At 43.3% G+C, this 17,425-nt stretch overlaps 1 long non-coding RNA gene across 1 annotated transcript; it reads left to right on the forward strand.

The window, feature by feature from the left end:
- The first annotated feature begins 3,672 nt into the window (after positions 1 to 3,672).
- LOC143842407 (uncharacterized) lies at positions 3,673 to 12,124 on the forward strand. The gene is made up of 3 exons (XR_013233085.1): positions 3,673 to 3,933; positions 7,682 to 7,791; positions 8,522 to 12,124. It is a non-coding gene; the product is annotated as an uncharacterized LOC143842407 (long non-coding RNA).
- The last annotated feature ends 5,301 nt before the right edge of the window (positions 12,125 to 17,425 follow it).

A 17,425-nucleotide genomic window follows, 5' to 3' on the forward strand; every position in this document is an offset into this window, starting at 1 on the left:
TGTTGTAAAAACCTTCTCAGAGGCTTTATTCCTAATGGAATAAAATATGAGGCTTGCCAAATCTCATTTTCTCCAGCTACTCTGGCTTCAGAGGAATTATCTGCTTTCAAACATTTTGTCAAGACAGGGCTTCATATTATGCGTTTTCTCAAATTATTTCTGTCTTTTAAGCTGCGGATTCTGACAGTAATAGGTTCATTGGCATCACTGAAGAGTTTCCTTTCGTCTGTAATACTGAACCTCTTTTTCAAGACCAACCAGAGATGGCATCTAGCAATAAGCTTCTGCTTCTAGGAGATTTTTAATCTCAAAGGACAGAAAGTGAGAAGAGAATGAGTACTATTTGATATCCTTTCTTTTATGAGCAAAACAAGAATAATTCCCCACAGCTGGAAAATGACAGCTTTAAAAAATGTCCCTGTGACTGAAAGGATGGACTTCCAATGACTTCAAACTATTTCACTGCTCCCAGACTAAGACAGTTCAATTTTTAGAGTACTGGAACAGCAACATTTGAGGAAGAGGTGGTGGGTGGGGGAGATTTTATGGAACAACTGGAAGCATACACAAGTCAGAGCATATTCAACATGTCGCAATATCTCTGAGTTGATAGGCTAAAACTACAGTTTGTTTTACCTTATATTAGTGTCTTTTGAAAAAAGCTATTCCCCTCTCCCCCCAAAATGAACAGGCATGGAAGTTGCTCAACAATCCCGTGCTATAAGTCTTAAGGACAGACATCACTACCACTAAACATTATAAAGTCGACGTTGTGAGCAGCCAACCCACTCCCTAACTGATTGGCCCTGGAGGTGTGCTGCCAATAGAGAGATAACACTCTGGCAGTGAGGGCCAATCAGTTAAAATTGCCCTCTGCCAATTAAGTGCAAATTGCAGTGCAAATTGCATTCTGCCAATTAGGGCCAACCATTACAAATTGCACTCTGTTAATGGAGGCCGTTCCATTCAAATTGCATATAGACAACTCAGTTCCTACATAATTGGTTCTCCCTGGAAGTGTGCAGCCAATTGGGGTAGAACACTTTGCCAATTAGAGCCAATCAGTTCAGATTGTATTCTGCTAATTAGGGCCATGCACTGCAAATTGCACTCTGTCAGTGAGGGCCAATCAGTTCAAATTGCATGCAGACAACTCAATCCCTACTTGATTGGCCCTCCCTGAGTGTGTGCTACCAATAGGGAGAGAACACTCTGCCAAAGAATGCCAATTAGTGCAAACTGTCAACCAGGGGCAAACAGTTCAAATTGCACTCTGCCAATTAGGGCCAAGCAGTGCAAATTGCAATCTGTCAATTAGGGCCAATCAGTTCAAATTGCATGCAGACAACTCAATCCTTGAGTGTGTGTCTGTGGTGATGGGCCCTGCCAGAAGCTCTAGGCTCCAGCAGCTGCTTCACCTCAGGGCATGCTGTTCCCAGCCCAGTGGCATGTGTGAGTATTTTTATGTATTTATTTATTTTCAGATTTATATGCTACTCTTTCCCAAGGACAACTTAAAATACATCAAATAAAACAATGATCAAATATTATAGACCAGTATTTTTCAACCTTTTGACCATGGAAGATCCCCTGAAGTATTCTTCAGACTTTGAAGACCCCTGGAAGTGATGTCACCCCTGGAAGTAATGGCCACACCCCTGGAAGTAATGTGCCACCAGAAGTTACATCACCCAGACACACCTACTGAATGTGACCTCAACAGAACACTCCTACATTGCAGGAAGTGGTGTTACCAGGCCTCTTTCTCTATCACCAGAATTGACATATCTATTAAGCCCACCTCATCCCCACCTACATTTGACTTTCATACACTGCTAGAGATGACCCAGGGGCTATCAGGAGGCCCACCAGCATGGCCAGAACTCCAGAATAACTTCCCCATTGGTTGGTTTCTGGCACAGGGACTCTGGGGACTTGTAATTCACATGACATTCCCTGTGTGGAGTAAAGGCTCTTGATAACCTTTGTCCACTATGTGATACAGACTGGTGGATTGGATGGGCCATTGGCCTGATCCAACATGGCACCTTTTTTTGTTCTTATGACTAGGGTGTTGTTGTTATGTGCGAAGTCGTGTCCGACCCATCGCGACCCCATGGACAATGATCCTCCAGGCCTTCCTGTCCTCTACCATTCCCCGGAGTCCATTTAAGTTTGCACCTAATGACTAGGGTAGTAATGGTCTTATTCTTGGTGCTTGGAGGGCAACAGTGGGAGGGCTTCTGGAGTTCTGGCCCTGCTGTTGGACCTCTTGATAATCCCAGAGATTGGGAGACTGTGTGACACAGGGCTGGAAATATCCATCATGGCCCCTCTCGTGTTCTTATGGCTAGCTGGCAGCCCATCTGGTGAATATTCTCAGTCAGAAGCAGGACTGGCTTCTGCAAGGTTACACTGCAGGAAAGTGGGGAGGAAGATGCTGTGGTCGGGCACTAGGGTTCTGGCAGAGGGAAGACACCTTATCCTGCCTAGAGATGTTCATCCCCCTTGCTCTGGCTTCGGCCACAGCCTAGTGAATCCATCTAAGGCACCTTTTCCCTGAAGAAGAGCAAACAGCCAGCCCAATGTGCAGTTATTGTTCTATTCATGAAGCATAGGAGATGTACTGAGGTGACATCTCCAGCAATGTGTGAAAGTCAAATGTAGGCAGGAGTGGGGGGGGGTCTAATAGGTATGTCAATTCTAGTGAGGCTTGGGAAGAGGCTTGGGATGGGAAAGCATCAGTGTGTATAGCATCACTAATACAATAAATAACTAATAAAATAAAAGGCTTGTTAAATAAGAAGGTAGTTTCATTGTTGTGTATGCAATATGTTAAATAACAAACTTTTCCTGAGCAAAACAAGGAAGTATTCATATCAGCTGTCATAAAAGCCACCATGCAAAGCAGGAATTCTCTTTAGGGAAAATGATCTGTGTGATTTGGACGTGTTCTGGGGAGATCCCCCAGGCAACACCAGAAGGCTAGCAATCCTAGGACCTGAGAATGTATTTTCTCAGGATCTGAAATGACTGCCATGGTAAAGGAAAACCTGGGGAGACAAGAATCCTTATGCAGGCTGTGCACAGTCCTTGCACTGGGTCTAGGTGTAGTAGCACTCAGCTAGGGATGCCAGCTTCCAGGTGGGTCCGGGGATCCTCTGGAATTACTGCTCATCTCCAGATGACAGACATCAGTTCCCCTGGAGAAAATGGTGGCTTTGGAGGGTGGACTCTGTGGCATCGTGCTTCACACAGGGTCAGGGATGCCAGTCTCCAAGTAGGACTCCCTACTTTCTTCCTGGCCATTGGGGCATGCAACGGGAGAGGGAGCAGGGGGAGGGGCTATGGCCTATTAAGAGCCAGGCTCCTCCCCCCCCCCCCCGTGCCACCCTCTCCACACAAGCCCTGGCTCCTTTTCCTTTCAAGCTCACCAGTTTTAGGCAGACCTCGCGCTCCCCTCCGGGCTCTCTGCCTTTTCCCTTGCTATGGGGCATGCAGCAGGAGAGGAAGCAAGGAAACGAGCTATGGGCAGTTAAGAGCCAGCCTTGTGTTTGTCCATCTGTCTGTCTGTCTCTCCCCCACCCCCTCTCAGCCACCATCCCCACAAAAGCCCTGGCCCTCCTTCCTTCACAGAGCTCCCCAGTTTTATACAGAAAAATCCCCCTCCCCCGCGCACTCTCTGCCTTCTTCCTTGCTATCAGGGCATGCAGCAGGAGAGGAAGCAGGGCTATGGACTATTAAGATCCCAGCCTCCTGTCTCTCTCCCCACCCCCCAGAGTTGCTTTTATCCAGCTGCCTCAATCACTCTCTGCTTCTTTCTTCAGGCTGTGTGCTGCAACTTTTGCATGGAAGACCATTGGCGTTGGAGGGAGAGAACAAAGTCAGGATCCTGTTCATAGCACCTTTAAGATCAACAAAGTTTTATTTCAGGTATAAGCTTTCTTGTGCACACACAGTTCGTCACAGGAAAGGGGGGAGGATTCTTCTGATGAGCACAATTTACATTGAAATCACCCTGTTTACTTTGAGAGTCTGTCTGTCTGTCTGTCTGTCTCTCTCTCTCTCTCTCTCACACACACACACACTATGTGTGTGAGAGAGAAAGACAGAAAGAGAGAGAATGACATTTGTTATGAACCTCTTTTTTTGCCACAGTTTGCCAAAAAAGATTATTCTTGCTGTTGCTTCATCTAGTATTGCTGTCATTCTTTTGGTAGGATGGAGACCTGCTCATTCAGTATTCAAACAATGGTAAAATATTGCAAAGAGTCTCCAGGGTTGGTGATTGGAGCTGTAGTATGTAATAAAGTATTTCCTTAGCTGGGGATGTGTTTTGTTTAGCAATGTTTATTCACATTTGGAGGTAATCGGAGGTCTTTTAATCTCTCGTGTACAGTGCAAAATAAGATTAAGTATGCATGTGCATGCTAAGAGAGGAGGAAAAGGTTGCTATTAGGGCTCATTAGGACTTAGGCAAAAAGGATTACACAAAATAATGTACGTTTCATCAATTTAATTATAAGCAATATAAATCCTCTGTTAAAATCATTGGAAGGCTTCTGAAGGTTTGCACAGTTTTTATGTTTTTCAACCATCGTGTTATGTAAATCTGTCAAGAATTCTTTTGAATTTTCCCTGTTAAGACTAGAGATGATGAGAACATCAAACAAATAGTGACTGGGGTTCCCTTACCGCCCTTGAGGGTTGCCAAAATTTTAGTCAATTGGAACTTGGCTGTGAGGCATTAGCGAGCTATTTTGTGGACCAAGTCTTGTTGCTCCGCTGTGACCTTCCCGCCATGATTAATACAGTAAATGAACTGGAGGCCTGTTGGCCGCCTTTGGCAGTGAGGTTTGATGGCTTCAGGCGGCTCTCTTCCTCCGAAGTGGATAAGTTGCTAGGATCGGTCAGGGTGACCACTTGCCCCCTTGACCCCTGTCCTTCCTGGCTCCTCAAGGGAGGTGGCCAGAGGATAGGAGGCCAACTCAGGGACATTATCAACTGCTCCCTGGGTTCTGGGGAGTTCCCTGAGAGGCTGAAGGAGGCAGTGGTTCACCCTCTCCTGAAAAAACCAACGCTGGACCCGTGGGATCCTGCCAGCTACCACCCAGTATCGCACGTAGTGTTCCTGGGTAAGGTGTTGGAAAGGGCCGTGGCGGACCAGCTTCTGGCTTTCTAGGAGTAAACTCGATCCATATCAGTCTGGCTTCTGTCCTGGCTGTGGGGTGGAGATGGTGCTGGTCGCCCTGCTGGATGACCTCTGTCGCCAGCTGGATAGAGGCGGGTCAGCCGTGCTGGTCCTCTTAGACCTCTCGGCGGCCTTTGACATCGTGGATCATGAGATATTGATCCACCACCTAGCCGGCACGGGGCATGGCCTTGCGCTAGATACGCTCCTTTCTCTAGAACTGGACCCAGAGGGTTGCAGTGGGAGATGAGTTCTTGCGTCCTTACAGATTCCCTTGTGGGGTGCCTCAGGGCGCGGTTCTCTCCCCCACTTTGTTCAACATCTTTATGCGCCCTCTGGCCCAGCTTCTGCAGAGTTTTGGGCTGGGTTGCCATCAGTATGCTGATGACACCCAGCTCTATCTCCTAATGGATGGCTGCCCAGACTCCCCCCCCCCCCCCCGGAACCATTTGCCAGATGTTTGGAAGCAGTGACAGAATGGTTCGAGCAGAGTTGCCTGAAACTCAACCCCTCCAAGACGGAGGTCCTGTGGCTGGGAGGCAGGGGGTGGGATCAGGAAGTGCGTTGGCCCAACCTGGCGGGGCACAACTTAACATTGCGTCCCAGGCCAGGAATTTGGATGTGACAATCGCCGCCTCCCTGACTACAGAGGCGCAGGTCAAGAGAGTAGTGGGTCAGGCATTTTTCCACCTTCACCAAGCCCAGCTACTAGCACCCTACCTGTCCCCTGATCACTTAGCTACAGTCATCTATGTGACGATCACCTCCAGACTAGATTTCTGTAACTCTACGCGGGCCTACCCTTGTCCTTGATCTGGAAACTTCAGCTACTGCAAGATGCAGCTGCTAGGGTCCTTGCTGGTATATTTTGGAGGGCCAACATCCAGCCTGTGCTGAGGCAGCTGCACTGGTTGCCAATTGCTGCCCGGATCCGGTTCAAGGTTTTGGTATTAACCTTTAAGGCTTTACGTGAGTTGGGACTGCCACATACTTGAGGGACTGCCTATCGCCCTATGTCCCCCGCAGGGCGTTACGCTTTGCGGGGGGGAGGGGGAAATCTATTGGTCATTCCCAGCCCTAGAGAAGTGTGCCTAGGCTCAACCAGGGCCAGGGCTTTTTTGGTCCTGGCCCCCACCTGGTGGAATGAGCTCCCGGGTTAGCTACGGGCCCTGCGGGATTTGTCAGCATTCCGCAGGGCCTCTAAAATGGAGCTCTTCCGCCAGGTTTATGGTTGAGGCTGGGGTCTGTGAGGTAGAGCGTTGCCCCCCTGGGGGGGGTCTGAAGTATACATCATCTCCCCCATTTTCTATCGCCTTGGCAGGTGGGAGTAGATTATGATTGGCTGCCGCCATGTTATGATTTTTAATGTCTTTTCATGGGTTTTAATTGGAAATTTTAAGACAACTGTTACCTGCCATGAGCCTACCCAGGGAGTGGCGGGAAATAAATCAAATAATAATAATAATAATGTGCTGCTTTTATGACTGTGTAATGCTAGCACCCTCCCTCCCCTTCTTTTCCTTTCATTTGAAGACTATTTTCCCCTTTTGGTTTTATAATTCATGAAAAAAGGCCTTGACCAATTTCAGTTCCTAGGCTCAGTACTGTGCCCTCCCAAGCTAAATACTAATGAATGTTCATCCAGTGTTGTAAATATAAAATTGACTATGAGCTCATTAGCTAATGTCACCAACCACAGCACTGCTGCCAGCTCCCTTGGGGGCTTTTCTTGGCCTAGTGGCTAGATTGACCACCTCTGTGTGCTCAGAAAATATTCTGACCTGCTGATGTTTGGCATATGCAACCAGTGGCCTTATCCTTGTGATCATAGATTTGGACACATAAATCAAAGTAGAACATTATGACTGGTCTCAACATTTACCACCTACTAGTTGCAGTGTCTTGAGTACACAGATTCCAGAATTAGATATCAGGGCTCTCTCAACCTCACCACCTCACAGGATGTCTGTTATGGGGAAAGGAAAGGGAAGGTGACTGTAAGCTGCTTTGACACTCCTTTGGGTAGAGAAAAGCAGTATATAAGAACCATCTTCTTCTTCTTCTAGAGTAGTGGTCCCCAACCCCTGGTCCATTGACTGGTACCGGTCCGTGGATCAGTTGGTACTGGGCTGCGGCTCTTCCTCATCCTCCTCCTTGGCTGCTGCATCAGGGGCTGCCCTGCCACTCTGCCACCGGCTCACCGTTGGTTCTCTCCAGTGGCTGCCATGACTGGTGCTTCCCCTCGGTGTGGCACTGTGTGGCATTGCGCAGCTGCTGCTGGCAGCACTCCCCCAGTGGGCAGCGGGAAGTCAGGGGAACCGGCGGGTAAGCAAGTGGAGCAGGGGCTCAGGCAGCGGTGACGTCCCTCGACAAAAGACTACCCCCCTGGGCCTCAATAAAATTGTCAAGCGTTGACTGCCCCCCGGTGATAAAAAGGTTTGGGACCACTGTTCTAGAGGACATGAGTAATGTTCATTTTTCACCTTCCAGTTTTGAGAACTCCTCGAAAGAACATGCAGGAAGAATTCTAATGTTTTCAGTCATTTGTCCATTCCATGGATGTATGGATTCCATATTCTGGAAATCTGTGAATATTAGAGGTCAGTGACTATACAAATGAATGAATTGAAACATATATAATACAAAAACTACATTTGGAAACAAACTGAAGAACATTTGAATTTCAGTAAATGGGGCTGTCATTCATCTATTCTCCAGCAAAACAACTTCAAAAGTGGACTCCAGCTGGAACGGTTTAATGAAAATTTATCAAGGTTTAACTGAATTTCTCAGGACCCTGACAGGTATTAATTTATCAAAGTAGGGAGACTGAGTTATCTACAGTAATTGCTAATGATGTTCAGACTTTTTTGATGACTTTAAATTCTATACTTAATTTTGTTGCCCTTTGCTCCATCTGTTACATTTTTTTTAAATTTGTAAGTTCAAATATGTATTCCTATCAAGTTAAGATCTGCTGATGAAGCAGAATCCAGTCTAGGAAAACTTACCCTGCAATAAGAATGGGTTAGTTTTCAAAATGCCAGAAGGCTACTGTTTATTTTTGCTGTAATAGACTAACATGGCCATTCCTCTAGAACAGTTCCCATTAACATGATCATTGCTGTTCTGTTCTGGTGCAAAGATCTCCCCCCACACCATTCCTAATTTTGTTTCAAATTCCTTTCTGTGTGGTATTCTACTCCTTTTTTGTTCCATTTTAACTGGGAGAATGTCTAAATTTCATCCCAGAACTGAGCTATACACAGGTTACTGCAAGTCTCTTCCATTCATCTGCATATTTTTCTCATGTGTCTTATGAATTTACAGGTATGCTTCTACAGCCCTGCAAAAAGGCAATCCCGATGTGGCCATGCAGATGGATTGCATCAAGATTCATGTATGAAAGTAAAACACTGTAGAATAGTATGTCATGATATACAACACAACTTTTTTGGGCATAGTGTTCTACCATTGAGCATATGTTCAACTATGACATGGGGGGTAATGTAAACAGAGTGAAGGGCTTGAAAGTTGCCGCTTAATTACACATGTGCAGCTGGAGAGAAAAACTGGGACCATATAGCATTCCAAATGTATCTGTTTCCTTTTAGAAACAAGTTTAGAAATTAGAAACAGTAAAAACTGGGGAACAGCTGAGATGAGGACAAGGTATCTCTATAGACAATAACAAGCTGAATAAGAACATACATTTAAGCAAATATATAAAAAATTTGGTTAGATCCTTGGGTAATAAATTCTGTTTGCTGTCAGTGTAAAATAAAGAAAAATAAGAGTGGAGATAAAATAGGCTAGAAAAAACCTTGGTAAAAGGGGATGACATCTTTTAGCATATTCAGATTTATTGTCGGTTAAGTTACAGAACTTTGTGAGAAATATGTCATAAACTGCAATGGCAATGAATTTGTTAATTAAACATCTGACAAATATGCTGTTGTTAAGGTTCATGATAAAGAGAACCAACAAATGCTAAGTTTAAAGGTAAGGTAATCTATAATTATTTCAGATAAATTGATAATACCCTAAGAACATTGACCATCCTCTATTTCATTTGTTCTGGAGAGGCCAGACGTGACTCTTGGGAAAGCCTGAATGGTATTACTGAAATGATGTTGAGAAATTGACTGAGGCCAGTGGCATATGTAGGATATGGCAAGGTGCCCTGGCAGCCACTTAATGCTTTAGGGAGACACTTCAAGCTGCTGCACACAGTGGGAGCCACACTATCCTGAGCTGCAGCTGCCAGAAATTCATGGTGAGGCAGCCAGGTGTGTGCTCTGTCTGCTACAGAGCCAGCCAGGGCACCCCCCCCCCCCCCCGCCTGACCACATCACCAAGCCCCAGCCATCTCCTCACTAACAAACCCCTGAAAGGACTATGCACTTTGTTTTTCCAGGAGCTTGAGCTTCTTCACTGAGAGCGATGATATGATATGATGGCTGAGAAGGAGGTGGACCATGAGGAGGGGCAGAGCTTATGGATTGTTTGGTGGCCACGCATATTTGTCCTTTTGACTGACTCTTCCTGAGGTGCCACCACTGCTGCTCTGAGGCCATCCTGAACATGGGGAAAGAAGGCCCCATTTGTCATTGGTTGTGGAGGGGACAGTGCTGCTGAGGCCTCAGTCCTGCAGCTCTAACCCCTCCTCTCACCACCCCTCTCTACATCCCCAAGTCCCACCTGCCTTGCCTGCCCACACATCCCCCCAGCCCCACCCATTTGCCCTGGGTGCCAAATAGGCTAGGTTTGCCATTGACTGAGTCCCTATGCTCATTAAAGTGGTAAAGGTGAGTCTTCAGACTTCAGTTAAGGGATTCATAATTGAATGTTCACCCATACAGTGAAAAATTCCCTCCACATAAATAACCAGATGTTAGGAAGAAGGTTCTCAAGACTAGTATTTATCGTAGTGTAATAGTATTCCATTTTTTGTAGAAAGACATTCATCATAGAAGCTAGCCCCCAGCTAACCAGTGGTAGGGTCCAGGCAAAGAAAGAGCTAAGCCTGAATTGGTGGCCAGTTATCTATACACTCAGCAGACTAAAATAAATGTAGGATTCCATTATAAACAGATTACCACTGGAGTTTCTGAATCAATGCATTTTCAAGTATTCGCTAAGGGAGTCACACTTTTAGTCTCCTTTGGACTTGCATAGATTGGCATCTCTAGCAAAAGGTCAGCAGAGGTAAGTGTACATTTCTGATAATAAAGTAGTCGGAGAAATTCTAGGTCATTCCAATTACTACCACTCTGAGCTGAACATAACGGCAGCTTGCCTTTTGTTTCGGCTATTCTGATAGAGCAATGTGACCTGAAAAATGAATCAAGCCTTCAGTTTAGTATACACAGGGGATTAAACTGACAGTCATCTGGGAAGTCTGTGGACTTCTGTTGAATAAAAGCTACTGAAATAAAGAAAAACACAATAATTCCCAGTCACCAATGATGCCACTTGTGTACATTAATCACCAGATGAATTTAACTCTCTGAAAGCGGAGGGAAAAAAACCAAGACATAGAAAAGCCAGGTGGAATTTTTTCTTCCCATCTGGAATCTGACAACACTGATATATGTGAGGCTATGCTACACACTGCGCTGGAGATTTATGACTGGACTTCCAGAAGTGTTAGTTGGCCCTGAAAAGCAGTTGTGAGGCCCCAGTATAGATTGAAATTAGCAGGTTTCTTTAAGGATTGGGAATGCTTGTCTTTTTAAGCTTCCAGGACTTAAAGCAGTGGGGTAGGGGGGGGTGTTGATGAAAGAATTAGCACCTGATGGATCACTTCCCTCTTACAACCCCATGTCCCCATGACATCTGTTTTTAGGATCAAATTATGCTTCTGGAGTTTCTATCACATAGGACCCACAGGCTTCTCACCCTTGCGAGTTATTAAGTTTAATTTTGGAATGGGAGCTGAAGAACCGAATTCAAATGTAGATGTTAACAGACTCTTGCTTTGAAGCAAAATTTGCAAGCAAGGAAGAAGCTACCAAGTCCAACAAGCCTCTGCGATAAATCAGCTTAAAAAGCCAAATAACAAAGAGTAACAAAGGTGTAAAACAATCAAAATATAATACAATTATAGTTACATTATACTTTATTTATTTATCGATTTATACCCCACTCCTCCCAGCTTACTGGATTGGGGTGACCTATTACATAAAACATATATAAGAATAAAAATGTTAATATGATATTAAAACCATATCATCTTAAAACATACCAGCTGTGTGGCCAGTTGAGTCATTGGTTTTCAGTTTTCCAGGGAGGGGATATCCATGTTGGCACGCAAATGGTGTTAAATTTGAGTTGCCTTGCTGTTCATTGGTTCCAACCAAATGCATGGCAGAAGAGCTCTGTCATACAGGCCCTTTGGAACTGACACAATTCCATCAGGGCCTTTAGCTTTTCTGGGACCTCATTCTACCAGGTTGGGGCCAGAACCTAAAAGATCCTGGCCCTGATTGAAGCTAGATTTACTTCTTTGGACCAGGGATCACCAGTTTGTTTGAGTTGGATATTCTTAAATACTTACTAATTACTTATATCATTCAAAGTTTTCCAGCATAGTAATAGCTTATTAATAAAGGTTTTTTTTAAATGGGCGCCTAATTTACACCTGGGCAAAACTTTTGTTGTTCGGCTTTATAGAAGATCCTGTAACAATTTGAAAGGAAGTTTCTCTTTATATTACATCTGTAATGTTAAGTAAGTTCTTTAAAAAACCCAATATACATGATTTGTTTATTTTATAAATGTTGTTATTTGTTAATACATTCTTAGTAATCTCATCACTGAAGAAACATTGGTGAAAATGCTGTTCAAACTGGTGTTTGTTTTGACTAGAGTATGTAAAGACTGTAAAGACTTGGGAAGAAGAATATTAAAGTGCTATATGTTCAGTTTAAATTTGGATATTATTTTGCTACCCCACCTGGAGGTTGGCGACCCTACATTAGGAACAAGACTTGCTGAAATATACTCCGGAATATTTGGCCATGCCTAACTGCTTTTGACATTTTTCACAGGACATAAAGAACTCATCTGTAACCATGGGTATATAAATAAAAGCATTAAGAAGTCCTGGGAGGAGTTTGGCATGACCGTTTACTGGCCAATCAGGTTGCCTGTAGGAGCCTGTATGCCCCTGATTGGCCATCTGCCCAGTGGCTGCCAATCAAATTACAGCTTCTGCCCCTAACCAGGGTTGCCTGGGGGCCCTTTGGTTTGGGCTGGTCTAATCTATTCTCCTCTTTCAGGGCTCTCCCACTGCTGTTCTGCAAGCACAAATCAGGTCTGAGGGGCCATTAGTGATCCAAAGCTGTTCTAACAAATATTCCCTGCACTTTTCTTGTTAAAATATGGACTTTTCATAATCCCCACCCTCTGTACTTCTGGCCCTTCACATCCCCTTGAACTTGGTTGGGTCTATTGCAGTTTAATTAATTAATTTTTTGAAACTCCTGAGGCCTGCTGGGTGACTACAGGCCATTCCCAGTTCTCTCAGAGCTCTCTCAGTCCCACCTCTTTCACCCCTTCATCCTCATGCCCTTGCATATGGAACAGCCCTCTCCTTCCTCTTCCCACACCCCAAGCTCTAGCACCTGTTGTATTCCTGGACAGAATTGGCTTTAACCCTAGTAGAACATAAAGAATGTGTATTCAGACTATGAGGTGACACCTGAATTTTGACATAAAGCCTATATAGAATCAATGTTTTACCACTCACTTGACACATACCTCCACTTGATGTACTGTAAAACCCTCCATACTCTCTTGGCAGCCTATCCTTGTCAAGCCATCTGGGTGCAAAGTTTACTTCAGGATAGTTAAGCAGCCTTATGAACTTGAGTTGTGGGGTTTTTTAAGCTAGCATTTTAACTTCAGTTAGACTATTTTCTGTAGAATGTCAACAGTACTAGAAAGAGACACAGAATAGATTTATCACTTCAGAGTCAATTTTATATGACAAATCTGGTGACATTTAAAATATCAGCTGGTGACCTTTCCAGGTATCCCTGGTGCTGTTTCATGTCTGTTATAACCATGGCTTTCTTTGTGGGGTAGGTTATTTCTCTCCAAATGATTTTTTTATACCTCATCCTATTGCAAAGATAAATTTGTCAATGGAAGAAGTAGAAGTGTTCTTTGAAATTATTTGAAGGGCACTTATTAAACTTACTGTTGGCAACCAAAGTCCAACAGTTGATACAAAATGCAATGTGCAGGATTTCAACAAGAAGAGAGAAACTGTAAAATGCAGACATATTTAATCCTGAGCCCATGCAGATGATTCTTTGTTGCAATTTGACCTTTTCTGTTTAGTATGAAGTTGCTCTTCAGCCAAAGCTTTACTCAGCCTCACTCTCTCTCAACTTGCCTAACTGCTGCTATACATGTACTCCAGCTTATGAGCACAGGGTGGCAAAGAAGATGGTTTGTCCCAGAAACCTATGGCAGTATCCAAAAACCCTTGCAGTACTTAAAATGCTACTATCTCAGGGACATTAGCCCTGAGGACTGGAACCATGGGTTTCAGGTCCGAACAGTGACTTTGCCATTCAACTGCCATGGATAGAGATGGAGATCTTCTGCAGATGAATACAGTGTGAAGCCTCCTACAACTTCATCAGGAGAAGGATCCAACATGCATCAGATCCAAGTTCAGATGGAGGTGGCATCGATATACTGATAGTGACATTTTGTTTCAGTATCTATCCCAGACACTTTATAAACATGACCTTTTCTTTTAAGCATTTACAGAGACCCAGTCATGATTTGAACCATAAAATATTGGGCCAGTACTTATCTCCTTTCCACTTAGCGCACATGGAAATAATCCAAATTTCAAGTTAATTTGGAAACTATGGTTAATATCATAGCAGCCAAAGCACCAGTCAATCAGATTTTGCTATCGTAAAAATAACATTGCTAGAATTAAATAAAATTAAATAAAAATGTCACTTGCATGCATGGCTTTAGTCACACAGTACAAATCAAACAGGTCAAGGAAATACCAGCTTTTCTGATCTTTGTTGTGATTCAAAGGCAATTCAGTTCATTCATTCGACAATGTAAAGTCAAGAAAGCAATTTAGAATGCTATTATTTTGATTATTTATGTAATTAGGCTTTTGTAATTACAAAATTAGCCATTTGTAAAATGAAACACTTATGGGTTATCATGTTAACTCCTGTTTAGCCAGAACATTCGTACTACAAATGTTCCTATTAAAATCATTCATTGGTCTCCAGCACTCTGTTGTTCAAAAGGAAAGTTGCTGTTTTAAGGATTTTCCTGAGTTTCTCATCACTCAGGGAAAAAGAGATATAAACCTATATAGTAATTTCAGAATATTTCTGCTATAAATTAAACCTACCAGGAACATCCATCAAGAGCCAGTGTGGTGTAGTGGTTAAAGAGTGGTGGATTCTAATCTGGAGGACTGGGCTTGGTTTCATGCACCTCCTTCGTATGCAGCCAGCTGGATGATCTTGGGCTAATCGAAGTTCTCTTAGAGCTGTTTCCACAGAACAGTTCTCTCAGCCCCATCTACCTCACAGGGCATCTGTTGTGGAAAGAGGAAAGGTAAGGTGTTTGTAAGCCATTTTGGGACCCCTTCAGTTTGTGAAAAGGAGAGGTATAAAAAGGCAGCTCTTCTTCTTCTACGTATTTCATTTTGAATTCAATCAATGCATGTTTAAATGCCAAAGAAATTCTGTTGGAGGGAAATGAGCAAGGAGAAGACTATTAAACATTTTAAAATACCTACAGCTACTCTGCTGTAGCATATTACAGAGATTTTGTTTCCTCCACACTCCACATAGTCTCCTTTGTGCTCTCAGGTGCAATGTATGCATGCCTTTTGGTCAACTCTGAGGCTGCAGTGGTGTTCAATAAATACTCCAGAGACCACATGAAAGTCGCTTCTGGATGGTTCTTGGTTTTCAGTCTGCTTTTAGCCTCTCGAAACCATTTGGAAAATGTGATCGTTAACAGTTAAGTACGTTTCCAATGAAAAGCCATCTGTGAGAGGATGGCATGTCTCCCATTGCAAAACAGCACTTTCCATTGTTGAACAGAAATGGAAAAGAAATGGGAAGGGAATTATGGCTATTATTGAGCAAACAGCGGGTGTGACATTTTGCATATGTGCATGCAATGTTAATATCAAGCTAGATTCCTATGGGAACTAATCTCTTGGCATGCCTTTTAAATGCCACATCAGTGCTGCCTTCTATACTGAAAATCATCTGTGTTTTATTGAAATGTGCTGCAGTAGTGCTGCCGTCATTAAGATACTGGAATATGCATGGAAATCACATAAGAACACAGTAGTGCGCAAGACCATCAATGCTACTGACACAAAATAAAACACCCTGAGAAAGAATGCTGGACAGCTGCCCTTAGCCCCTGAGTGCCACTATATCAATCACATTTAAAGGTTAATGATTGACATGTTTTTGCTTTCTCAATAGACTGGATGGACCAAGAGTGACATGAAGGCTTGACATTTGAGCCTGAATATGAGGGGGAACTTAGTGATCTAGACAGCATATAGAATTTTAAGGTTGTTGATTTATTCATACAATAATCCCTTTTTTTCTTTGTCACAATGAAGAAGGAGTTGGACTTTATATCCTACTTTTCACTACTTGAAGAAGTCTCAAAATGGCTTACAAAGGCCTTCCCTTCCTCTCCCCATAACAAACAGGTAGGTAGGGCTGAGAGAACAGCTGTAAGAGAACTGTGACTAGCCCAAGGTCACCCAACTGACTGAATGGGGAAATCAATCCCAGCTCACCAGGTTAGAGGAAATCATTCTTAACCACTACACCAAGCTGGTTCACAAATAGATATCCAAACCTTGGAGCTAATCTGGAACCGTAAGAAGGCATTTATGCCAATTTATTCTGGATTATTTGGGTCCCAATACTGTTTTGGAATTTGGATTTGGTTTTTCAAAATGCTGAACTTTTGTGTCCATTATTCTCTATTGTATGATATTTCTAGGGGTAGGGGTGACGTGGCTATTTTTCAAGCAAATGACACTAAAATTATAGGAAACCTAATCCTTCTTGTCAACTAAACAGTCCTCACATTTCAGTTCCACAGGCCTCTGAACAAGGCACCTTCAACCATCCTTCTTAATTCCATTGTTCCCTTTGAAGGAAAAAAAATCTGTACTTTCTTTGGGGCAAAGAAGCCAATAGCCAACATTAACCACTAGCAAAAATTCTCCAAATGCCAACAGAACCAACATTAAACCAGAGGCTCTCAGCAGAGGTACAGGTCAATATGGCAAACCCAACACAACCAATGGCAATCCCAAGAACCCAAGTCAAACTATTTTAAGCAAAAGATACTGTGACAAGCCCAAATAGCTCATGACTAACTAGAGAAGCCGAGCGGAACTCGGGGCTAATATGGCAAGCCCCAAAGAACCAATGCCGAATCAGAGAATCCAATTTGAATATTTCCAAACACAAATCCTTAAAAAAATTGTAACACCTCAGGTAAAAAACAAAGAATACAGAAAAACTTGAAATAATAGCTTAAAACAAAGCCCCCCTGTGGGAAAATTGGTTCCGGAGATGTCCCAGTACGGAGCACAAAGGTCTTTCCATGCAGTTAGATGCAGTCAACAGAAACCCAGAGAAGCATCCACAAGCACAAACACCACTCTTACAAAAAAAAAAAAAGTGCCTTGAAATAGAGTCAAGCTGCAAGCCTGTTTTTTGCCCTCTTTGCCTATGCTCAGAGTGTCATTTTTAGGTTCATGTCCTTCCCTAATCCCCTGGACCCAATCTGTGTTCTCTGTAATGCCTGAACAAAAAAGTTTTAACGTTGTGCATGTTGTTTTGTGAAATGTTGTTACCCACCCTGAACAACACTGGAAGGGTAGGTTAATTTTTTTAAATTGTATTTGTTATTGTTATTATTAATAAGGCTTGTGTAGATAAACACAAGTTTATATCCATTTAATTGTGGGGAAAGTGTTGGAGTTTATTTTGGAAGGACAGGGTAGAAATATTCTGATTGTAACACCCATATAGCCTTAGTACTAATTCTAAATCTTTAAAAAAAAACAGCTTTAGCTTAAGAGAAGAGTTGAAGAGCTTATAAATATAGCCAAGGTGTTTTTATTTTAGTGAGAATTGCTCATTTTGGCTGCCATATTAACTTCCATGCCATATGAGCAGTGCATAT

This window comes from Paroedura picta, chromosome 7 (assembly GCF_049243985.1).
Source record: "Paroedura picta isolate Pp20150507F chromosome 7, Ppicta_v3.0, whole genome shotgun sequence".
NCBI lineage: Eukaryota > Metazoa > Chordata > Lepidosauria > Squamata > Gekkonidae > Paroedura > Paroedura picta.